The following is a 25245-nucleotide window of genomic DNA, read 5'->3' on the forward strand; positions in this document are numbered from 1 at the left end:
GTCCAGATACAGATTCTTAGTTTTAGCACTTGAATTTGTTTATTCGTGATCAGCAGTTGTTCAGAACTTGTAAGCACTAAATAGCCTACTAATTACTACAGCACTCAACCTTCCTCATTATTTAGAGGAAAACAGTTTTGGTACTTACTTTCCTCACTTGCATAGAGAAAAATAGCTCTTGTACTCACTTTCCTCACTTATCTAGAGAAAAATAGTTTTGTATTCAGGCATGTCCAAGCGTCAGCTCCCAGTGTTCTCTCCTCTCTATCTGATGAATCTGGGCATCTTGGGGCAATGTAGAAATTGCCTCATGTACACAGACAACCCTCTCCTCCTACCGCTCAGCACTGCAACCTGTGAGAGATGCACTTATCTAGCCAAACTGGAGGTAAAGCTCTCTCCATTCAAGACTGTGCTTGACAGTCAAGAGGAGAAGGTAAACACTTCCACCACACCACACTCATCACATAGTCTCACTAAATCTATACCACCAAAATCCACACATAGAAACACAAAAACATCCACGGAGGCTCTCAATAATAATCTGCTCAAGCAACTGAAACCTCCAAAGCAGAAATGCAAGCAACCTCCACCCCCCCAACACAACCCAAATGACACACAGCCCACAGACTCAGTGTGCCACTCAACCACAGCCAATAAGGCAAAACAATGTACCCAACACACTAGTTATAGGTGACTCTATAGTCAGGCACACTGATGTCCCACTCACCAGGCTAAACAAGGAGAAGGTTACTGTCAGCTGCCTGTCGGGTGCCAGGATCCACCACATAACCCATGCACTCAGGTCACTCCAATGACTCTGTCATTGTCCATGTTGGTGTGAATGACCAGAGACGTACCTCCCTGGACTACATGAAAAGAGACATGGAAGAGCTCTCCGATCTTGTAGCCCAGGCAGGTATGACCCTAGCCCTGAGTAGCATTCTGCTATCACCCAGAATGATGTCGCAGTACAAGGACAAAATGATTGACTTCAACAATTGGCTAAGCTTCTGGTGCCATTCTAAAGGGATCCAGTATCTGTCTGCCTGGGATGACATGATCGACAGACCATGTTGCTTTACCAGAGATGGCCTGCACCTGTCACCCCTGGGATTCAGGATACTGGCTAAGGTTCTTGCTGCCCCTATAGTGTCTTTTTTAGGCAAGGTTCAAATGACAAATTCACCACCGTAACAGGAACAGGCAAGAAAAAACTGAGGGTGATGCTACTCAATGCTAGAAGTCTAAATCCCAAAATGCACTCACTAGAGGCATTCCTTAAAATAGAGAACATTAATATCTGTGCAGTGACTGAGACCTGGTTCAAGGCTCCAGAGTGCACCCCTGCACTACCAGGCTACAACTCATACCACACTTTTCGGCCATGTAACCTGGACTGGAACATCAAAGGTGGTGGTGTGTCCATATTCATTAAGGATATCCACACCTCCAGGCTAGTTGCTCAGCATTATGCAGCTGAGGTTATCCAAGTGCAACTAACTCTGGGCAAAACTGCAATCCAAATTGTAGCTTGCTACAGATCACCCACCATGCCCCAGGATTCCCACTCCTCTTTTCTTGATGGACTGGAAAATATTAGGGTTCAACCAAACACCCTAATAATGGGCGATTTCAACTACCCCACCATTAACTGGGAAAACTACTCATGTACCAACTCCTTTGCTCAATGCTTTTTGGAATTCATAAACTCCAATGCCCTGGATCAACTTATCCACACCCCCACCAGGGGCAACAATATCCTAGATCTAGTCATTACCAACATGAGTGACTGGTGTTCCACACCTGAAGTCAACGTCTCATTGGTCCGATCCGACCATAAGCTAACTACCCTAGATATCCACATCCTGCCCCCACTCCCCATTAAGGAAACCATGGTAAAAAATTTCTTCAAAGCCAACTTCATGCTTCTTAAGACAGAAGTGGTGAACTTCATGACACCCATGCAGATGGACAGTACAGTTACGACTACTGAATCCTACACAATTGCACTTTATAAGCACTTACATGAGTGCATGGATTGTGCTATCCCAAATAGAACCAAGACGCTATCCTCCAAAAAAAGGAAGCCAATCTGGTGGTCCCCTGCCATAAACAAACTATACAATAGAAGGAAGAAACTGTTGCAAAAGAGAGTAAAATCCCATGAGTGGAGGAGCTCCCTGGTCAGCCTCAGTAAGAAGCTGCAATCCCTGATAAAATCCTCCAAAGCTAGTTACGAAAACAAAATTGCCACTGATTCTAAAGACAACCACAAAGCATTCTATAGCTATGTCAAGAATCTCAATGGCAACACTCAGATCTGCTCTGATTTACAGCATAATGGCACTAAATATACAAACCCAACTGATATTGCCAACATCCTGGCAGATAGGTTCATTGCTAACTTTACCCCCCTCTCACCCCCTAAAGAGCCCATCTCTATACCAGAAGAATGCAAAGTTCCTGTAATCATGGCTGCACAGGTAAAAACCACACTCTCCAAAGCCAAGAACACAGCATCCATGGGACCAGACAACATCCCAGGCTGCATTCTACATGAACTACAGAACGAACTGGCACCCCACCTAAGTACCATGTTCAATCATAGCCTCACCTCAGGCTTTGTGCCTGCTGAATGGTGCACAGCGATGGTGATCCCACTTCACAAGGGGGGAGCCAGCATGGACCCCGGGAACTACTGCCCCATTAGCCTGACAAGCGTGGTCTGCAAGGCCATGGAACGTATCATCATGGAACTTATAAACAAAGACATTGGCAATCTCCAAACTCTGGACCCCACCCAGTTCGGATTTGTAAAAGGCAGATCATGTCTCCTAAACCTGATAGACTTCTTTGAAGCAGTCATCAAAGCCGTAGACAAGGGTAAGGTGGTTCACACAGCCAATCTAGATCTTGTCAAGGCTTTCGACACCATCCCCCACTCAGGAATTATAGATAAACTCACTAAACTATGTATAAATCCCTATGTCACAAGATGGGTTGCCAACTGGCTCACTGACAGAACCCACACTGTGAAAGTAACAGACTCCAAATCCGACATCAAACCAGTGACAAGTGGAGTACCACAGGGTTCAGTCCTAGGTCCTCTCCTGTTTGGTATCTACTTCTGTGAAGTACAGGCTAACACAGAAGATCTTTGGCTAATGAAGTTCACAGATGACTGCAAACTAGGAGCCATAATCAAAACTCCTAACGATGTGGACATCCTACAAAAGGACCTCACTGAGACAGATGCCTGGTGTCAAAGCCATGGCCTCAAGCTCAATGCCAAAAAGTGCATTGTCATCCCCTTTGGTAAAAACTCTGTACCCATGAACTACAACATAGGCGGTAGTATACTTAACACCAAAAGTGTGATAAGAGACCTTGTGACAGAGGTGGACATTAGTCTCTCCTTTGATAATCACATCGCCACAGTAGTCAGGAAATCCTTCTACGTGGCACACCTCATCACAAAAGGTTTCTCATCCAGGAAAAAAAGAGGTCATTGTTCCACTCTACTCATCACTCATTAGACCCATTATAGAGTACAATGCCCCTTTTGGTATGTACCTCACAAGACATCTACAACAACAGGAAAGGCCACAGAAATACCTCACAAAGAGGATTACCGGCCTCAAACAGATGCCCTATGCAGACTGTCTCAAAAAACTCCAGCTTTACTCCATCGCATATCGCCTACTCAGAAGTGATCTCTGCCTAACATACAAAGCTATGTTAAACCCAGAGCTGTTGGGCATGCTCCACTTAAAGAAATCCCAATCCCTCTGAGCTACACCCTCTAGGGACCTAAACCTTGTCACCACAATAAACAGAACATGCCGGAGGGATAGATTCCTGTCCCAGAGACTTCCCATACTCTGGAATAAACTACCTCTCTATATCAAACAAAGCTCCTCATTAGCACTCTTCAAGAAAAATCTTGAAGGTTTGATGGGAAATAGGAAATTCACCCCGGGGATCACCTCTGTGGCTCTGCTCAACACTGGCACAGGAAAATAATTTTCTTGGGTGGCAAAAAACAGGGTACCTTTTTGGCTGGGCTTGTATAGGCCCCAGGGCCGATAGCCTAGTACCTACCTATGAACCTATGAACTATGTAACTATATGTTTGTAGCCATGTACTAGGTTTATGGAACATTGTGGGCATGATCTATGCATATGTAACTATAAATAACTATATGTAACTATATGTTTGTAGCCCTGTACTATGTTTATGTAACTATGTGGGTATAATCTATGCATATGTAACTATAAATAACTATATGTAACTATATGTTTGTAGCCTTGTACTAGGTTTATGTAACTATGTGGGTTTGGTCTATGCATATGTAACTATAAATAACTATATGTAACTATATGTTTGTAGCCTTGTACTAGGTTTATGTAACTATGTGGGTATGATCTATGCACATGTAACTATAAATAACTATATGTAACTATATGTTTGTAGCCTTGTACTAGGTTTATGTAACTATGTGGGTTTGATCTATGCATATGTAACTATAAATAACTATATGTAACTATATGTTTGTAGCCCTGTACTAGGTTTATGTAACTATGTGGGTATGATCTATGCACATGTAACTATAAATAACTATATGTAACTATATGTTTGTAGCCTTGTACTAGGTTTATGTAACTATGTGGGTATGATCTATGCATATGTAACTATAAATAACTATATGTAACTATATGTTTGTAGCCTTGTACTAGGTTTATCCAACTTTGTTGTTATGATCACTGTTTATGTTTATGTGGAGCATTTCTCCCTGGGTCTCCACTGAAAAGGAGTCTCAGCCCAGCTGGACTAACCAGGTCAACAAATGTCAAATAAATAAATAAATAAATAAATTCTGTAATGTAGGTGATATAGGTGTGAAAAAAGTACTGAGACACTAGGGTTGCAGTTCTTGGAGGGAGGCAATACATGGCTGTATTGTAAAAATGTGATATATTATTAGATAGAGCCTTCAGTTTGTAATGTTTCCACATGTAATTTCCTGTCATAGACAGGAAATGGACAGCAAACGGCAGTAATACATAATAATATTTTATTTTTCCATAGCACGGCAAGCAACAGTTGGCAAAGGGTTTGTGCATGTGAGATACACATTTCCAATACTATTCATGTTTGTGCATAGCTAAGCAGTGCACAAATGCAAGCCACATTGCTAAAGTCTGAGTGTTAGTACTGAGTATATAAAACACACCTGCTGCTTAACGGACTCTGTAGCAGCAGGTGTAAATGCAGTAACACATTTCTTTTTGAGCCCAGATGATATTGGGCTCAAATCCAAAATAAATGAACAAACAAATGATACCAAACATAAACACTTGATAAACTAACCTAGAAAGACAAGCAAGGTGACCCAAATGCTTCCATTTTCTTTAATTATATATGTTGAAAGAACTTTTTCAGAAATATAATTGAAACATCTGCTAGTTAATTTAAACTTCAGCATACAAATCATGTGATGCAAGAAAACAATAGCAACGAAAATTCAATTAAGTAAAAAAAGGGTCCAAATTTGTTATCATAGACTTCATAAAACACTAATTATCTATATATTAAAGGTCAGCTATGCATACAACAATAAATTCTTGAAATGGTTGAAATAATTTAAAATAATTTAAAACCTGATTATAGCCTTTGTGCTAAAAGAAAGCACTTTAAATATATGTGTTCATTAAGTCTGGGGGAAAGGTTGGGGATGGGGGAGAAGGAGACATTAAATATAACTGGAAACATTTTTAATCTCAGCCTGTTTTCATTAGGTGAACATCATATTTTTGTTTTTAAACAAGGGGTTTGCATTTATACCCACTCAAACAGCTAATCCCTCCAAAGTGCTCATTGACTTAAAACTACTTCATAAACTCAGTTTGAATTATTTATTAAACAACATTTCTCTTTCCAGTCAAGTAGACCATACAGTTCCACACATGGGCACTTATAATCCCAATTTACACAGTACCCTTCCAGCCTTTCATGACATATACATTAAAGATCTTTGAGAGAGTTTAAATAAAAAAATAGGTTTTATAATCTTTCTATGAAAGAAAGAGAAGCATTAAAAGAACTCTCAACTGAAAAATCAATACGCATCATGAAGGCAGATAAAAGTGGGACTGTGATGATCATGAGAATAGATTATGCAAGTTGCATAAAAATTCAATTAATCTACCTTTTAGGTCCATCGTGGCTGCAGACTTTTATAAAACTGAGCCTGTGTACATATATTTGGATTTGGTTTTAAACTCTTGGGTATAGAACTCTGAACACTACCTTAAGGACTCCTGGCATCTTTTAGAACTCTTAAGAAGTATTGAAACCATTGACACAACTTATGTTTTTGAGTCTTTGAATGTCATTTCTTTATACACCTGTATATATCAGTGAGTAGGCATTGAATATGTCAGAAACTATCTGTCGAGATTCACTAGCTTTAATTCCATCCCTTTGAATATGTCAGAGACGATCTGTCGAGATTCACTAGCTTTAATTCCACCCCTATTAACACTACACGTTTGTTATTTGATTTTGCACTGAAGAACAACATTTTTGAGTTCCATGGCAAATTTTGTAGACAAAAATCAGGTGTAACAATGGAGCTCAAATGGCTCCAGTTTTTGCAAATCTTGTCATGGTTTCTTGGGGACAGCTTTTTATCAGGACTCAGTTTTTTTAATAAGTTTGTGTTTTATAGATGTTTTATTGATGACCTTATTTTTATTTGGGAGGGGACACAGGAAGAATTTTTGCCCTTCATTGACGATTTAAATGGTAACACTGATTTTTTTGCCTTTTACCGTAAGTGCCTTTGGCAAACAAATAAATTATTTAGATTTGAGTCTGAATATCGATGTCACTGGTCAAGGTGAAAGCAGAGTGTTTAGGAAGGACCTTTTATTAATAAATACTTTCATTATCACAGTTTGCAACCTTATCATATGAAAATGTGTCATAAAAGGGCAGTTAATTAGACTTAGTAGATTGACCAGTATGGACACATTTTTAGTAAAGATGTAGAATATTTAAAATATTTATTTTTGGAAAGAAGTTATCCCTTAAACTTACTGTCTACAGCCATTAAAGAAGTTTAGCAAATTAGGCAGGACAAAGCTAAGCCCATTTTGAGAGCTATTACATTTAGCTCTCAAGTTGTAAACAGTGCCCTAGAACATTTCTTCTAATATTTATTTTGATTTCAGAGGCACTTTCCCTTTGCCCATCACTATTAATATGGGTATTATAAAAAATACAATCACCAATAACTGGAGAATCATTTTCGGCAACAAAAAAATCGCTAAAGTTTTGGGACAGAGGCCTTCTTTCATGTTCAAGAGGTCTACTAATCTAAAAACTTTAGTAGAGAGACCTAATAATTTATATAATTTTAGTATTGTGACTGGCACTTTCCAGTGTGACAGATGCAAGTACTGCCACTTTTTAGCTAACGGCTCAAACTTTTACACTGAAGCTATTGATAAGGCAGTAGCAGCCAAAGAAAGATTTAGCTGCAAGTCTTGTGAGGTTGTATATCCTGCACATTGCTAGACTTGTCCTGGGTATTATGTCAGAAAAAAACTATAAGTAAATTAAGTAAGAGAGTGTATGAAAACAATTTGGCCATCCATAGGAATGATTGAACAATGCTTTAGCCAAGCACTCATTAACCTGTACAAATTTTAGAAAATTTCATTTTTTGTACAAGACAAGGTAGACTTGAATAGTTTAGTTGGTAGTCACAATGTTCTTTTGGAGTGTTGTGAAGCAGAGTGGCAATTGCAGCTACACGCTGATACAAAACCCATACTTAATGAACACATAAATGTAAAGTGCTTTCTTTTAGCACAATAAGGCTGCAATCAGGTTTTACATTATTTTAAATTAGTTCAACCATTTTAAGAATTTATTGTTGTATGCATAGTTGGCCTTTAATATATCCATAATTAGTGTTTTATGAAATTTATGATAACAATGTGTCACTATTTTTTTAAGAAAATTCAAAGGCTTTTTTTTACTTAATTTAATTTTCATTGCTATTGGTTTCTTGTATCACAATTTGGATGCTGAAGTTTAAATTGACTAGAGGATGTTTTGGTTGCATTTCTGAAGAAGTTCAGTTAACATACAAAATAAAAAGAATGAAAGTGCTTAACTTTGGGTCACAGTGCTTGGCTTTCTAGGTTAGTTTATTGGGTTTGAATCCAGGTGCATCTTTTAAATGCTTTTAAATAAACATTGATAACAGAATGACATGAATTCTTTATAGTACCTGTGCTGCTGTGTGTTGGCATAGCACAGCGGGGTTAAGCTGCATTGCACAGAGGTAACTGCAGCATTTTGCTACCGCTCACCATTGCTGCACATTGGTGTGTGATGCAGCACAAACATAGAGCCCCAAAAGTGAAGGGATCCATTGCTTTTTCTGCTTATGTGTGTTGTGTGTGATTCTACTTTTTGACCAGATTAAATGTGTTAGAATGGAGTAGATAGGAAGGTGGTGAAATGGGGATCAAGCAAGGGGAAGAACAAAGGGAAAGCAGTACAGGAATGTGCAGGAGGGAGGTTGGAAAGAACCATAGCTATCCATTTCTTTAATAGTGTAAACTGAAAATATCATCTCTATAAAGAGGGGTGACAACAACACAATCATGTTGTATAGCCAACTGCACCAAATCAAGTGAGTCAAGAAGATGTGTGAAAAATGGGGAGCCGTGTATTGGACGATTTTTTTTTTTGTGGGACAGATGCCCATTTTTTTTTTATTTCACTAAGAGAGGAATGTTGGGGAAGGGACGTAAGTATGTGTGGGTCAGGTAAATTGGGTAAGTGAGGAAGCAATTGTAAATATACAAGACAAACAAGATAAGAGACAGGGATGGTGATGGACACAAAAGGTTGAGGGACACTATGATTGGGGGTGAGGGAGTGGACAACCCAGGCGCATGCCCATTAAGCTTGGAGGCAGTGAAAATCAAGTCCTCACCCACTGGACTGTCATCACTGTCACTTTACTCTACTGGTGGCTGGAGTGCTTGATGTCTCCTCCTCCACCTATGGAACAGCCTCTTCATCCAGTGTAGGTGTGCACCAATGGTGCAATGCACAAACCTATGCACCATCCCTGGCAACTCACTGCGGGTGATGAAATCACTGCCACTGTTCCCAGTGGGTGCCACTGCACCAGACTCTAGGGCAGGACTACCTGAGGGTGCAGGTAATGCAGGGGCAGCAGAGGCAGTGCTACCAGGTTGGCTCCCAGATATGCTGAGCATTGGTGCTGGAGCTGGTGGAGTGGGAGCAGGCTGATCCACAGGGGCTGGCCTACCTTACTGTGCTGTGGAGCATTTAGTGATGTGGTTTACATGGATGACATGGAGACATTTTGATGTCACATAACAGAAAATAAAAAAGAAAGATAAGGGTTGGGGCGAGAGAAAAAATAGATAAAATTACTACTATCATATATGATGTACAATGCATTAATACAATTATACAACTCTTTTATCTTAAGTACTACAGTTAAGTATACCTCTTAACAGATACACACTATAGTAAAGATTGACGAAAGTAATCCTTGAAATATGCATATATTGCACATATGCATGTTCCTGTTATACAGATCATAGTTTACAGCATGGTGTTTGTGCCACTAGTATAGAGTTTAAAACTCCACTGCCAATCATGAGCAGACAGGTGATCCGCTGTGGCAAACCCTAACCAGGAAAAAAGTTGAAAGAAGAAGAAGATTATTGAATAAATAACAGTACTGCATAGTTATGAACTGTGGTATTTGAACCCACAACCTCTGACTACAGTCTAATGTTGGACACTTACAATTGGTTTGTGCTACAGACTAATGCATGCATACTTGCTTTCACAGCTGAGATATGCATGCTCAAAGTGGTACAACTCTATAAAATACCAAAAAAGCTATGTTTAACTTTGAATACTATAATAACACTTCTCTTCTGCTGCATACAAACCACTTGCTTTCCTCAGTCTCTCCAATCGAGCAACATGGGCCTGGACATTGAATTCACACTCACTGGCAGCTGGGGACAGAAAAAAAGAACAGAAGAGCATTATGCATACCAATCTTGCCTATATCAAGATTTCTAAGTATTACATGTACTCTCATTATTTTATACTAACAGAGCTGTGGGATGTCCACAGTCTCAAATTTTTCCAACCACCGATAAACAGCATCCCTTTTTCTCCTCTGTAGGTCATTAAAATGATGCCTACATTGCTCTGCAGTAAGGAAATACCAGTGGTGCTGGATACAGCCTGGGCCAAACTATTCTGTGCCTCAGAGTTGTACTGAGAGCCAGAATACTCTTCCTGCAGAAGCCTTTGGCTGTGGTGGTTTACCAGGAGTCCAATAAATATTCTGGGCTCTTGCACAGTCTACCTCTGTGCCCTAAACCTGGCACCTTCCCCACTAACTCCAGCAATGTCTACCAGAACTAGAGCAATGGAGACTAATGCTTTCCTTCCAATTCCAGGTATCGCATTTACTGGTAGTACTCAAACCAGAGCAACATGTTTGCATGATGATAAGTGGAGAGCAGCACTGTCAGGCAGTAGGAATTGCATAATTGCAATTGGAAGGTTAATCTGACACTTGGCCTTAGATTGAGGGATGCCTACTGATGTAGCCTGGAAATATATATCAGAAACTGGAAGGTAACTGTCAGGTGAGTTAGGTTTGCAGACATGCACCAGTGACATAAATGTAATGACCTGACACATTTGTTTTTACCTTTATAAACTGAGAAGGGAATCAAACCTAGGCATAAGAGACAAAGCATTTTCTTCCATGGTGTTGATTTTCCATATTTGCCACAAAAGAAGTGCTGCTCAGACAGTCAGGAATCACACATAAACACAGGTGACAGTATGAGCTGTTACACTTGTATGTGTGTGACCTGACAAGGATTTTGGGTATAGATCCAGTTGTGTAAGTGTTTTAGGCCAATTTTTGCAGACCATGCAAGTCCAGATAGCAGAATTATACTTACAGAACACAGTACAGCCTCAGTCATACATCTGAAAACACAATAATGGTGCCTCATCCCTCATACATATAATTCATATCAGCTCCACTATCTAAAGTGTTATAAGTGAGAGTGAATACAATGGAAGTGGAAAAACTGTGTGCTCCAGTTTCCTCCCACATCCCAAAGACATGCTGTAGGTGGATTGGACACACTAAATTGGCCCTAGGTGTGAGTGTGTGCTTGTGCCTTCTGTGGAAGGTTGGGCGCCGGGCTTGCAACTCGGCACTGTAAAACTCCACTGCCAATCATGAGCGGACAGGTGATCCGCTGTGGCGACCCCTAACCGGGAAAAAGCTGAAAGAAGAAGAAGAAGTTATATATTGCACTGTCCAACAGTAAGAAAAAAAGGTTGTAGACCCTGTACTAGAACCCAAGACCAGCTGTACTCCAGCCCTGCACTTACACCTGCTGCCACAGGACTAGTTACATCACATTCTCTAATTTACAAATCACTCTTAAGGTGTCTGTGTTAACTGCTGCACAATGCTGCTTACCAGGTTTCCATGCTGCCCAACAGAATTAATTGAATATATCTGGTTTCTATTTCTGGCTCTCTGGATCCTGTCTGTGGGTGTTCTGTTTTCTGGGTGGTCTAGTTGTCCACTTTGTGCACTGCAATGTTTCACAGAAATGAGATAAGCACAACCAAGCCTGACATTTATTTCCTCCATTTCCCATGATTGCACTAAGCATCTCATTGCTCAAACACTGCCCCCCCAAAAAATTAAAAAAGACAAGAAAGAAAAGAAAACAGGAACAAGTAGGTGAAACTAGGAAAATTGGGCTATGACATACACACTAGAAAATGTTGGTTCACATAGATATGTCTACATAGATCTGGATTTGAACTCTCACTCCAATGAACCTTCAGAACACAGGAAAGGTGCCTTATCCCTCTTTCCCACACAAACAACTTTGCAACAAGGAACTGAATTCATTCTGCATACAACCAACTGCAACACAATCTACAGTAATATGAAACCATACTAATTGTTCTTTGTACATTTATTATTTTTGGATGTAGTACACTAAGTGATCACACAACCAGTTATGATTATTGCTTGGATATATATATATATATATATATATATATATATATATATATATATATATATATATATATATATATATATATATAACCTCTATGTGTTTGTTGGTCATTCTTCTTTTATCTGACCAGTAATCTGAGACATGCAGTCAATAAGCCATTGTATATAATTAGCCATAAAATGTGTGAGGATATTAAATGGAAATAATATCATATGTAGTTCCCAGCAAATGAAGGGGAGGTTAGATGTCAATGAACAGAACCTGTGAATTGTGTGCTGCTTACTTACATTTCCAACATTACTTCTAACACTTTGTAAGTCTAACCTGACACATCCTCTAGATGTAGGGAAGTCTGCAGTGCTGTTGTGTTTTCTTTCTCCCTACCAGTAATCATTCAAAGTTGCAATCCATTTAAAACAAACACTGAGAGAGTGTATGCACTATGTTTACATCTCCTACATGGAGCCAAGTATTTCAGATTCAGCTTTTCTAATCAGTTCACACCTCATTTAAATCTTTGCCTTGCTAACAGCCCTGAATCTATACCACATAAAAAGGCAACCATGTATCTAAGAATACTGAAGTTGAGGAGATTTGTTTATGTGGAGAACACTGAACAGAGGCTACTATTTTGGGACACGTCTGCACAGAAGATTACTGAACTTGAGAAGGTATGCTTGCATTTGGTCAGTTACATACTGCATATGTTGGAATATAATTAAGAAAAATCTGAAGCAAAGGCTTTTACACTTTTATCTCTATGCATTAGTTAGAAGTGTACTGACGCCATGGGCATGTCTGTCAAGGCATTTCACAGGTATATATGACTGGCAATACCTTAAAATGGAATGTTCTTTTTTAAATCTGTAGACATGTTTCAGGAACAGTTCATTTGATAGCACTTTTAGCATTTCAAAGATTGTTTGTTGGCAACATGTGTCATTTGTTTGTTCTTTTGGGGGGCTAAGGTGCATTTCTGATATGGTACAACAAGAATACATTGCTATTGTTACTCTCCTCTTTATGCATCCAGACTGTTGTTCATATTTCAAATCTCTAGACTGTTTTATGTTTCTCCAGTGGGTAATACTGAGATGCTACCTTTTCTGTTTTATCTGGCAACAGTTATTTTGTAGTTATGTGATAATTTTGTATATTATCCTTCTGTTGTTTTTAGAACTCCTAGGACTATGCCACCCAGGTGCTTCAGTCCTCGAAGACCACCCTTCAATGATGCTAAAAATCAAGTTATCATCAATGCTTTTAGGTAACATGGTGCCTTCCTGCTTGAAAGGGGATGGGGAGATATGTCATGCAGAATAAAGATTTGGCAACAGATTTTCAGTATTAATGCAGTGGCTGGCCACAGCAGAACATATGAGCAGGTGCGCCATATGGCCACTGACATGATCACATCTGCATGGAGGAGAGCAGCTGCAGTGGGCAATGATCAGGTGGGTAGTGGGGGTCCTGCTGTTGCAGCACCACTAACACCAAATGAAGATCGAGGGATCCAGACAGCTCCCAAGAAAGTGTCCTCAAAATCAGTATGACAGTTTCAGGGACAGCAAGCATGCCCCTGGAAGAGCTTTTAGGTAAGCTTTCACATCTCAGTTGTTGAATACTGTTGTATAGTAAAACAACTGAAATCAATATGTTACTTCTGTTTCACAAGATTTTTTTGGGGGGGTTGATGATTGCTACAGTTTACAACATATTCTGATTGATTAGCTCAGGTTGGAGTTGTCATCCAAGTTCTTGTTGAAAGTATAGTTAACGGGCATATAAAGGGGTAAAAGTATTACCTCCTATGTTTCTGTTAATTGTGATGATGTTGCCCTTACCTTTTGCTTAACTTCTTCCAGGACAATCTGGCTTGCAGAGAGGATACCCACATCTACAGATGTTAAGCCAAACATTTTTATGTCAGTACTGATGAGCAATTTAAAGAAATATGTTAGCGTGCGATATTGATGTCAGGACTGTTGTGTGTACTGGCTAATAGTGACAGTACTGTTGTTTTGTTAACATATATTGGAGTATAGTAGTTTAGGGATTAATTGTTCCTGCTTGTTGCTTACTATTACAGGTCATCCTGACAGTGGAAGTGTAAGACGTCTACCACCTGATATCAGAGTATCAGCAGACTATGATGATGATGGCCAAACAGAGGCACAATTGGAAGGGTGCAGAGGTTGAATCTGACACTGATGTTGACATATAGCCACCCCCTGCACTTCCATTGGACACAGCCAGTAGGCCTACGCCTACCCATTCCAGTGAGTCCTCAGATATTGGACAGGTGGAAAGCGAGGCAATTGATCAGGGAAGTGTTTTTACTGTGGCTTCAGTGCCTGTTGACTCTAACCATAGCCAAAGTGTGGGTGAAGTACCATGCAGGAATGTTGTTAGTGGTGCTCAGAGGATGCCTGATGTCCATTCTCCACCTGATCTCTTCCTGTACCACTCAACATATGTTTAGGGCCATCATGGAGGCACAGGCTCATTCCCATAGGTGCTCAAGTGAAATGCTTAGGGTTGTAGAGGTACTGCCATGTATGACTGCCTCCAACTTGTTGCTGATTCAATGGATCAGATGAATGATACATTTGAACAAGGCATGTCTGTGATGGAACAAACAGTGTCTATGATGGAACATCTGCTGGGAGCAGAACAGCATCCTTGTGGGAATAGGTCAGCCACATCATCTGCTGTTAGCCGATGTGACCATGCCCGATCACTCTCCCATAGTCGCAGTACTTCCACTGCTCCATCAGTGGGTGGGCTGTCCATAACCACACATGGCAGGCCATGGGGTCATGCTCCTGGGTGTTCTTGTGAAGGTAGCTCATCCAGCAGGCATCAGTTATGTTCAGGTAGCAGCAGTACATTTGACCATGGGTGTGGATGTGTCAGTGCAACTCCTGGGAAAGCCAGTTCTCGTGGTCAGGGATGAAACAATGAACTGCCACCTCTACCATGCATGGCTCACACCTGTCTGGCATACCAAGACACACAGCTAGCACAGAGCTTGACTGTGTTCATGCAGACACTCACACAACAATTTTACCTGGAGTACCCCCACAGACACACACACAAAACAGTTATGTGGTTCAGCAGTGCAGTTTAAAACTCATTTTCAGCTTAAAGTCATTTTGTCTCACCAGCCATTTGTTGGTTTATCCAAATGCCTGCCTGCTTCTCTTTCTTAGTCATACACACTCACTGACCTTTTCTGTCAGCATAGGCTTCCTGCCCCCAGATACAACATCCTGTGTAAGTGATGATAACTGTGCCATATCCTGTTTTGCATTTTCTGGATTCAGGGATACATATGCTTTGTGTCTGATACTCAGTGTGCTTAGTTGTCTTAGTGCTTAGTATATCTGCATTTGTGATGTTGAACTGCTAATTGTACCTTTGACTTAAATTGATCTTAGAAAGTTAGACATTAGATAGCATCAAAATTTCCCAACTTTATTCTGAATGATCTCCTGAAACTGCAATGTTATCATTACTTTCTAACTTCTCTCTTTAATGATTTTCCAGTACAAACATATGGCAATAAACTGAGGGCATGCAGTGACCATCACTACTTTTGATAGGTATTTCTGTGTGAATCTTTGATGCCCGAGGCCTACTACTTAATAATGGACACATATACACCAAATAAGTCTCTGCTGTCACCTGTTAAGATAATTTCTGTACAAATCACCCACCTTTTACTTGCTTACACTACCAAGTAACGAAATGGAAGGATATGCCACGCATTCATATTATTACACAACACATTCCAGGTTCAATACTTACCTTGTAAATCCAGCAGTTGTAGCAGTTTTAGTTCAGGGCTGACTTTCTCTGATGCAAGTAGTACATAGCCAATACACGGGGAGGTAAAGGTTGTGAGAGTTGCCCGGCATCAATGTTACTATATGTATGTGCATAGCAGGAAGGTTTTAGGCCCTTAGGTGGTGAGTGAGTGTGCTATGTGTTGTTTCTTAGCCAATGTGAAGGCATATTGAGCATGCCTATGTCTGCCTACACACACAGCAGCTGCTGGCTGCCCCTCTGACTCCTCATCTGCATGTGGCTGTGGTGACCTTGGCATTGGTGGTGGGATGTGTGCTTCTTCCCCTTGTTGATTCTGCTGAAGCTGTTTTCTTATTCTGATGTTGTGTAGCATTACACATACTGCGATTATTTCAATACATGTCTGTGGATTGCACTGCAGGGCTTTCCCAGATGTATCTAGGCACCAGAACTGCGACTTCAGCAGCCCAAACACGTGCTCTATGATATTTCTGGTTTGAGCATGTTCCTCATTATGGCATTCTTCAGCAGGTGTGTGTGCATTTCTGATGGGTGCCATCAGCCACAGTTCCATTACATAGCCTGCATCCTCCAGTGAATGGCTCTGTGGGATATCCCCCTTAGCAAACATCTGACACAGTTGGGAGGTATACCAGATATGTGAGTTGTGTTAACTGCCAGGGTTGAAAGCACACACATTCAAGATGATTCCCTTGTCATTACACATGACTTGGCAGTTAATAAAATGGAAGCCCTTTCTGTTTATGTAGAGCCTTCCCTGTTCCCCAGGTGTTGCCTTAATTTTTATATGTGTGCAATCTATGGCACCCAGTACTTTAGGGTAGTGTGCTACATGGTAGAACTACTGCATATTTCTGGCCCTATCCTCAGGAGTACAGGGAAAATATATGTGGTCACTGGCATGTTGGAGCATAGCACTCAGGAAATGATGGAGAATCCTGGATGCTGATGCCTGTGACACCCCCAAAATATCCTCTGTTAGTCTCTGAAAGATACCTGTAGCTAAGATTCTAAGTTCTATACATATGTTTGCACTGGAATGGGTTCCTCTCAGTTTGCATTGAGTCTGAGTTGAAGACGACAGAGATTGCAGAGTTCCTGTAGTGGGTCTCAATCCACCCTGTAGTGCTCTACAATTTCCATATCATGTAGGTTATGATAAGTTAAACAGGGCATGAAAACTCTTCTCTTTCTTGGCCTTGGTCTATTAGCAGCAGCAGCATAGACTTCAGCCTGTTGCACGTACACATGACTTAAAACAACAGCAACCCCTAACATTGTTTCTGTAGAGACTCCTTTCCATGCCGGTATTCCAATAGGTTTTGAAATTCACAAGAAAAACCAGTACTGAGTCTACACGGTTGATTTATAGGTTGTTGAATAGCTTCTCCATCTTGGATTGGTTGATTAGCATACAATTCAGTTACTTATGCTGCAATTAGCGTGCTACTGTGTTTACCTTGTTTGTGCGGTGGTGAGTGCCACTTACTGAATCCAAAACATTGCACATGGTATAAATGAACCATGTAAGCTTTACTGAATCTGGCTGATTATCTTGTTGACCCATTTCAACAAAAGTTCAAGCAGCAAGGGCAAGGAGAAAGGAAAAGGTCATCTGCTTACAGAATTTAGATAAACAGGCCTTGAAGGTTGAAAAGAATTAAAAATATTAAAAAAAAATCCATATGGGTAGTGGAAGACAATGAAAAGCAGAAATAAAATAATAGAGCAAGAAAAACAGAGCTAGGAATTATGAAAATTCAATATGACACCTTTTAAAGGATGACAATAAACATGAATTCAGGAGATAGCAAAAGAGTGGCTATTGATAACTAGCACTTTATATTAATTTAGGAGGTGGGACAGAACTTATAGTGAACTGAATTTGGAAAGAAGAGGGGAATGGCTCTAGAAAATGAACAGGAATACAGAAGGTACAATAGGGTAATCCTGGATAAATTACATTGAATATAGATTTAGAAGGTGAGTAGAAAACCCTAAACAACAAGCAATGAACATGAATTTGGGAAGTTGGGCAATGAGTCTGAAAAATCTGCTTATAAAACGAGCATGACTTTGGGAAGTAGACAGAGGAATCCTTGGAAAACAAGTACTGAACAAAAGTTTGCCAGAAATGTGAGAATGCATGGACAGCACCCCCATTCATGGATTCAGGTCCTATGGCTGGCATTTTCAAATGTGTTGTAAAAACGTAGAACTTCAGTCAGTTTTAAGGAAATATTCAGCAAATCAAATGTAGACTCATAACTTTGATTGTTATTACTTTGAGAACATTTTTCAGAATGTTTATCTTGGGGATCTATACCATTAACCCTGAAATGTGACTTCAAAATTCCATATTAAAAAAATAAGTTTTCAGTCATTATACAAAATGCTATCTGACTTCAACTTGCGGAACAGAAATGAGTAAAGACAATGCAGTTTTTCATGAGGTGAAGTTTCATTAATAGGACTCTTCAATTATGATATAAAAAATATGAATTTCAGTGTCTTTAGGAGAAATTGCTTTCTAAGTTAAATGGGTACTCATAACTTTGTCAGTAAAGTACTGGAAAAATCCTTTTCGAATAATTATCTTATGATTCTACAGCTTATTATTTGTGAGGTCTTAAAGTGGTATTTTTCAAATTTGGTGTAGAAGTGCTACATTTAGTCAAGTTATAAGAAACATTTCAGAAAAAAATAAATGCTGGCTCAAATATTTAATTATAATAACATGGAGCGTTGTGATTAAACTCAGAAAATGGCATAATAATAACCTTGTAATACTGATTTTTTAAAATAGTTTTACTGAATTATCACTTGTGACATAGGTAAACTTAAATTAATATAACACTAATCAAACCATATTAATAAGTTCACATTTACAAATGTTATACATTACAAGTATTGCTACATGTTCTATAATCAAAGCAACACTACATAGATTGTTCAGTTCCTGTCTTCTCTTAAACCTCATTCCTCCACCAAACCATTTTGCTGCATGTACTGTTCCCATATTTTCCATTTTTACTATGTAATTTACTCCTACCCTTGTCTAAAAATCCCACATCCTACTCTTTTATCGCTGTTACAATACTCACTACTTCAAGTATAGTTGCTTCCTGTTTTGATTTCCATTTTCCAGTAATTGATGTTTTGGCAGCCACTTGAATTAAACTTAACAAGGTCTTACTGTATCTAGGAAATTCAGATCTTGTACTCTGTAGGGAATTTTTAAGTCTCCAGCTCATTATACTCCAAGCACATATGCTCCCAGGTACCCCTTTTTTACTGTTATACCTCCAGCATTTATCATCTACCTGAGGAAAACTTCTTTGGTGTCTGCTTGGCATATAAAATTATCTGTGCAAACATTGTTGCATATTTGTGAGCCATTCATATATCCCCCCACTGTCTCTTTGTGAGTTACATATCTAATCTGTTTTCCCAGTCTTTTCTGACTACTTCTGATTGATTCCTACAGTTATTGTGCAGTATTCTATATGACCTACTTGTCATCCCCTTTTTAACACCAGCTTCTGTTCTAGTTTCAATTAAGAACTCAGCTACTACAGGGCTTTCATTTAGGATTTCCCTAGCCCATTCTCTTTTTATATACTCTGATATTAATCCCTGATAGAAAAGACAATCACTAGACTTCAATCCAAATGTTTTCTTGGCCTCTTCCCATTCAGTTACCTTTCTCATCTGTAATTCTTTGTTCCCAATACCTTAATTCCTTTGCCAGCTTCCTCCAGTAAAGTCCAGCCCCCTCTTGCTTATTCTCTGTACCCCTAATTGCAGTCATCCCTATCAGCAGAATCTCCTTTCTCCATTCCTATGTCCTAATTGTAGTCATCCCTATCAGCAAAATCTCCTTTCTCCATTCCTATGTTGGCTTAGTTCTTAGCATATGTTCTGCTACTTTATGAATATAACATTCTGCATGACTGTTATTCTCCTTAAGGATATAAATTGCCCCACCACCCCCTTCATCATCATCCCCTTCCACTTTGAATTGCAGCTATTGGCTTGTGTTACGCATCCCTTTAAATCAGGTAGTCTTAAACCTCCTTGTTCTACTGAGAGGATCAACTTATCCCACTTGGCTCTTCCCCTCCTAAATAAAATATTTTAACTCTTTATTAATTACTATCTGCAACTTCTGCTGTGACTGATAAAAATATGCTTGAACTGTCTATAAAATTAAAGGAACTAAATAATTTTACTTCTTGTATCTTGCTATCCATATCCATTGGCAAGAACTTCCAGTTTCTCAGTTTTTGTATTATCTTTTGTTTAGTCTCTTTCCACATATCCTTAGATGTCATAACAGAATCTTTTTTTTTATCCATACTCTTTAATACTTCATTTTATTATGCCCCCATAAATATGGCTATTACTGAATCAATTTATGTGTGGGTACATAGTTTATAGCTATAGCCTTTGTTTTATCTTCATTAATTTAATATACCAAAAAAAAGAACTCTCTCAGAATGTTCAACAACACTAAGATATCCTTTTCTGGTTCTGTCAGGTACAAAACAATATCGTCTACAAATGAAGCCAACTTTTCTTGTACACCATATCAATTACAACCTTGGATTTCTGAGTCCCTTATTTTCTTGGCCAATGGTTCTAAATATAATGCAAATTTCAGAGGGGAAGGAGGACACCCCTGCCAGGTTCCTATATTCAGGCACAACTTATCAGACAGGAACCCTTGGTCTTTGATTTTTGCCTCTAATCTATCATACACCTTTCTAATTAACTTTATTATTGCATCAGAAAATGCAAATACTTCCATTGCCCTACTCATAAAATCCCAGCTTACTCTGTCAAATGTTTATTCTGTATCAAGACCCACCAATAATAGTGGCATTTTCTTACATCCTACTTTCCCCTGGATTATCACTGTTTTATTAATGTTGTCCAATGTTTTCCTCCCCTCCACAAAACTGTATTGATCTATATCTATCAGTTCTGATATCACCTTTGCCATTCTTTTAGCCATTACAGATGAAAACACTTTATAATCATGGTTTAAAATTGAAATGGGCCTATATGAAGCTGGATCAAATGGGTCTTTACCATTTTAAGTGTTACAGCCATCACAGCTTTTTTTCTGGGATGTTGGTGCCTCTGCTCTGTAAAAGTACTATTATCCAAAACCTTCCAGATCTTCAACACTTTCTTCCCTCCTAGCTTCTAAACTTCCATCAGAGTACCATCTAATCCTGGTGACTTTCTTGCAGATTGGATATTCATCAGGATTTTTATCTCATCTCCTCCTATCTTAATTGTTGAGCTTCATCTACATCTGACCTTGGAATACTTAAGTATTCCATAAATATTTGAATTTGTGCTTTTTCTGGTTTTCCCCACTTCTCTGCTTTATACAAATATTCATAAAATTTCTGAAAAATATCTAAATCCCCCTCTGATTATTTTCCTTGTTACAGGCTCTCTGCCTTTGGCAAAAAACATTTCTACTTTCTGTTGCCCAATTCATTGTGCCAAAATATTTTGCACTCTGGAGTTATCAAAAACAGTTTCTTAGTAGTCTTTCTAAACATATTATCAAGGTACATCCTTATTTTTTCTTTAGTACTCTGCATTGTGCTTCTTCGTGTTATCTGAGATTCCCCCTATTTTGTAATACTTTAACCTTTGTAAGCCCCTCTAAATAATTTTTGTTACTTCTTAACCAGATTTCATTTTCTTTTATTTCTACCCTATTTTTTACACTGCAGTCTCATTTGTCCCACTCACTAGTATAACTTCTAGATATTTTCTATCTTCCCTAATAACTCTTGGATAATTTCCATTAGGTGGGGAGGCACTAGTGTCTCATATTTTCTTCATTACTCTGTATTTTTACCTTACTAATTATTCGTGCAAGATCTGAAACTGGTATTGGATGCTTGTCAAAGTTCTCAATTAAATGCACAGCCTGGTTATTGTACCTCTGTGAATAACATGATGTAAATTCTCTCTGAGTTCCTACAACTGATTTGACTTCTTTCATGCCAAATATTTAATACATCTCTTCAGAAATCTACCATCTTTTGTTATATTTTCTTTTCTAGACCCCCAGATACATCTTCATTATTTCAAATCAAATTCTATTTATCACCTAGAAGTAATATTCCCTGCAGAAAGCTTATTATCTCTTCCATTTTTTATGCTGCATAATAGTAGCTTTAGGTGAAATATAAATACATGCCAGGGTAATCGTTATTCCTTGCCACCAGCCCCTTACTACCACAAATCTGCCATTATTATCTTTTCCCCTCTTCTATCACTATTGGAGCTCCTCTAGCAATTACTATAAGTACTTGTCTTATCCTTTGCTCCTGATACGCTGCAGAATATCCATTCTGAAATACTTTCTTGATCAAATTCACATGCACAGTACTTTCCAAATGTGCCTCCTGGAGCATTGGTCTTTGCACTATGCATTTCTTAATATAATTGAGTATTCTTTCCTTTTTGTCTATACCTGTGAAACCATTCATATTCCACGATAATATTGACAGTGTCACCATTATGGTAAGAAGTCATTATTCCTACCTATTAAATATGGCAGTGTTTTCAAATGTCTATTTCCAGCTTTTGTGATACATGCACCCATTAATTTTTGGCAGGTTAATCTTTTATACAGTTTTTTTTCCTATCATCAACATTGGAACCTATGTCACATTTAACAAGACTTTTTTTTCTTTTAATACAAACTCTCAAAAAAAACAAAAAAACAAACACACCCCCTAGAACACCCCAATAACCTGTTAACTTAATACAAACATACATAATTATGTAAATCTTCAAAGAAATGAAATTTAACCCTCCTGAAAGGAACATTCATTTAATAAACAGCTGTTAACACAGGTTCTAATTAATCTGAAACTGAAGTTATCCATGCTAAAACACATATTATTGTCTGTGCTTCTACTTACACTAATTGGTGCATTTTCATTTTTTATCTTTATTCCCTCCTTGGATGTGAAAACAACTAGCATGCTTTCAGAAATCATGAACTTTTAGCCTCAAAGAAACCAATGCTCTGTATTTTATTGCTCTTTTCTCAGCTTGTATCCATGGAAACATAATAGAAAAATGTAGTCCTCTGTTGTAGCCCAAAAGACAAACTGAAACATTAATTGCTAAAGGAAAACTTTTCATTATATTCAGTGTTCTCCTCCTTACTTGTTTCCACTTAAAATTTATTAGCTTAAGCCAAGGGTCTTAATCCAGACATTCACTTATGCAAAAGTAAGATAAAACTTATAATCTATCTGCTTTCACATCCCATGTCCCACCTCAACAACCCAAGATTATAGCCTGTTAACTTAAAACATGCTTTTGTCTAGCTTTTCTTCTCTTTTTTCACTGTAATGCTTACATTTCTTAATACCAGAAAAAGAGGAAAGAAAGAAGGAAAAAAGGCATTTGTTTAGTAATTTTATCACATGCAAGAGCTAAAATGCTTTGCTATCAAATAGATTCATAGCTTAGTACTAGGCTAACTGCCCTCATGGGCCATTTTAAGCATAGCCAGTTACCCAGTGTGAGACTCAAACCCTGAAACTTGTTCTTCTAAGGTAAACACCTTAACTATTACACCAATCTCCCACCCCACTGGGAGATGGGGATGAACAAGAAGACCAGCAATATGGAAATCAGTAAATAAATGTGAGACTGCAAAGCAAGTAGAAAAAACAGACTTGCAGTCTCACATTTATTTACTGATTTCCATATGCAATTTGTATCATGAAAAGTTTCATAGAAGTACTGTTAAGAACAGAAATAGTTTTATTTATTAGTTACTTTTTTCTTTTGTCCTCCCCTCCCCTCAGAGTCTTTCCAAACATTAATGACATTAAGTGAGGCAAATGTTTTCCAGTTCCCCACAAGTTTAACAATTAACAAAAGTCTGTTCTTTCTACTCGTTTTGCAGTTTCACATTTATTTACTGATTTCCATATTGCTGGTCTTCTTCTCATTCATCCCCATCTTCAAACTACAGGCTCTGGTTCATTTCCAAGGTATTCCTTATTCTTCTGCTTAACTTCTGTACTTTTCTTTGTCTCAAGCATTTTCCTTTGGAATAGCAGAAAAGGTTTCATTGACAAAGTCTTTCCATGTCCTTTGCTAGCAGAAGAATGAGAAGCAGGGTTCTCTTTTGCTTGATGACTCACTTTTTGCTGGACAAACTTTTGCTTTTCCTCTTTAGCCTGCTTTGCATCGAAAATTATTTTGATCCTCCAGGAAAAAATATTCTGAAGACAGCTGGATACATTAGCTTGACTCTCATACCTGCCTCTCGATATTCCCTGGTTACTGGAATAAATGTGTTCTTTTTTTATTCCTGGTGTAGAGTAAATAATAATTTACCACACTCCACTGTCTGCAACTTTTAATACTTTGCTGTTTTGCCACAGTTTTGTCACAGTTTTGGCAGGATCAACTCTTTCTGCTGGTAGGTTTGCACCTTTACTAATGCAGGTCTTGGCTGCTTTCTCATAGTCAGATATGGAACATACACAGTGAGTGCCCTTTCAATTAGCAATTTCTGCTGTGGAATACCTGTCCAATTGCTTATTTGTGCCTGTGTAAAATTAATGCAGTCTGCTCCTCAAGTTTCTCTGGTACAGCAGAATATCTCAGGTTTTCCTTACATGCTCTGTCATCTAATTCTACCATTTTTGAAACATCTTTTCTTGAGCAGTCTCATACTCAACAACCTTTTCTTTATTTGACCTCTGACTTTTGCAGTTTTATCAGCTCATCTGATTATCTGTTTAAAGTGTCTTTCATTTTTCCAGCCTTTTCTTATTTGGGTTGATATATTCCTTCAGAATTTGGTTTATTTGAAACAGCTCTGAGCACGTTTGACTTATTTATTTCCTCTAGATTACTGAAAGCCATATCTTGCACCAAAACTAGAGCCTGAACTGCTTTTTGCTGAACAGCTGCAGGATTGTCCCCAGTTAGTGTTTTCTCATTACCTTTTCAAGTTGATTTTCTTTCAGGCTCTCTTTCTTTCTTCTTTGCTGGTATCTAGACAGTGTACTTAGTAGCCAGTAACTGAATTTTGCTCAAGATCCTCATAAAGAGGATTACTGGCCACAAACAAATGCCCTACACTGACTGCCTCAAAAAACTCCAGCTTTACTCCGTAGCATATCGCCTACTCCGAGGTGATCTCTGCCTAACATATAAAGCTATGTCAAACCCAGAGCTGTTGGACATGCTACACCTAAA

Source organism: Protopterus annectens, chromosome 8.part1, assembly GCF_019279795.1.
Source record: "Protopterus annectens isolate FY-2018-M chromosome 8.part1, PAN1.0, whole genome shotgun sequence".
NCBI lineage: Eukaryota > Metazoa > Chordata > Ceratodontiformes > Protopteridae > Protopterus > Protopterus annectens.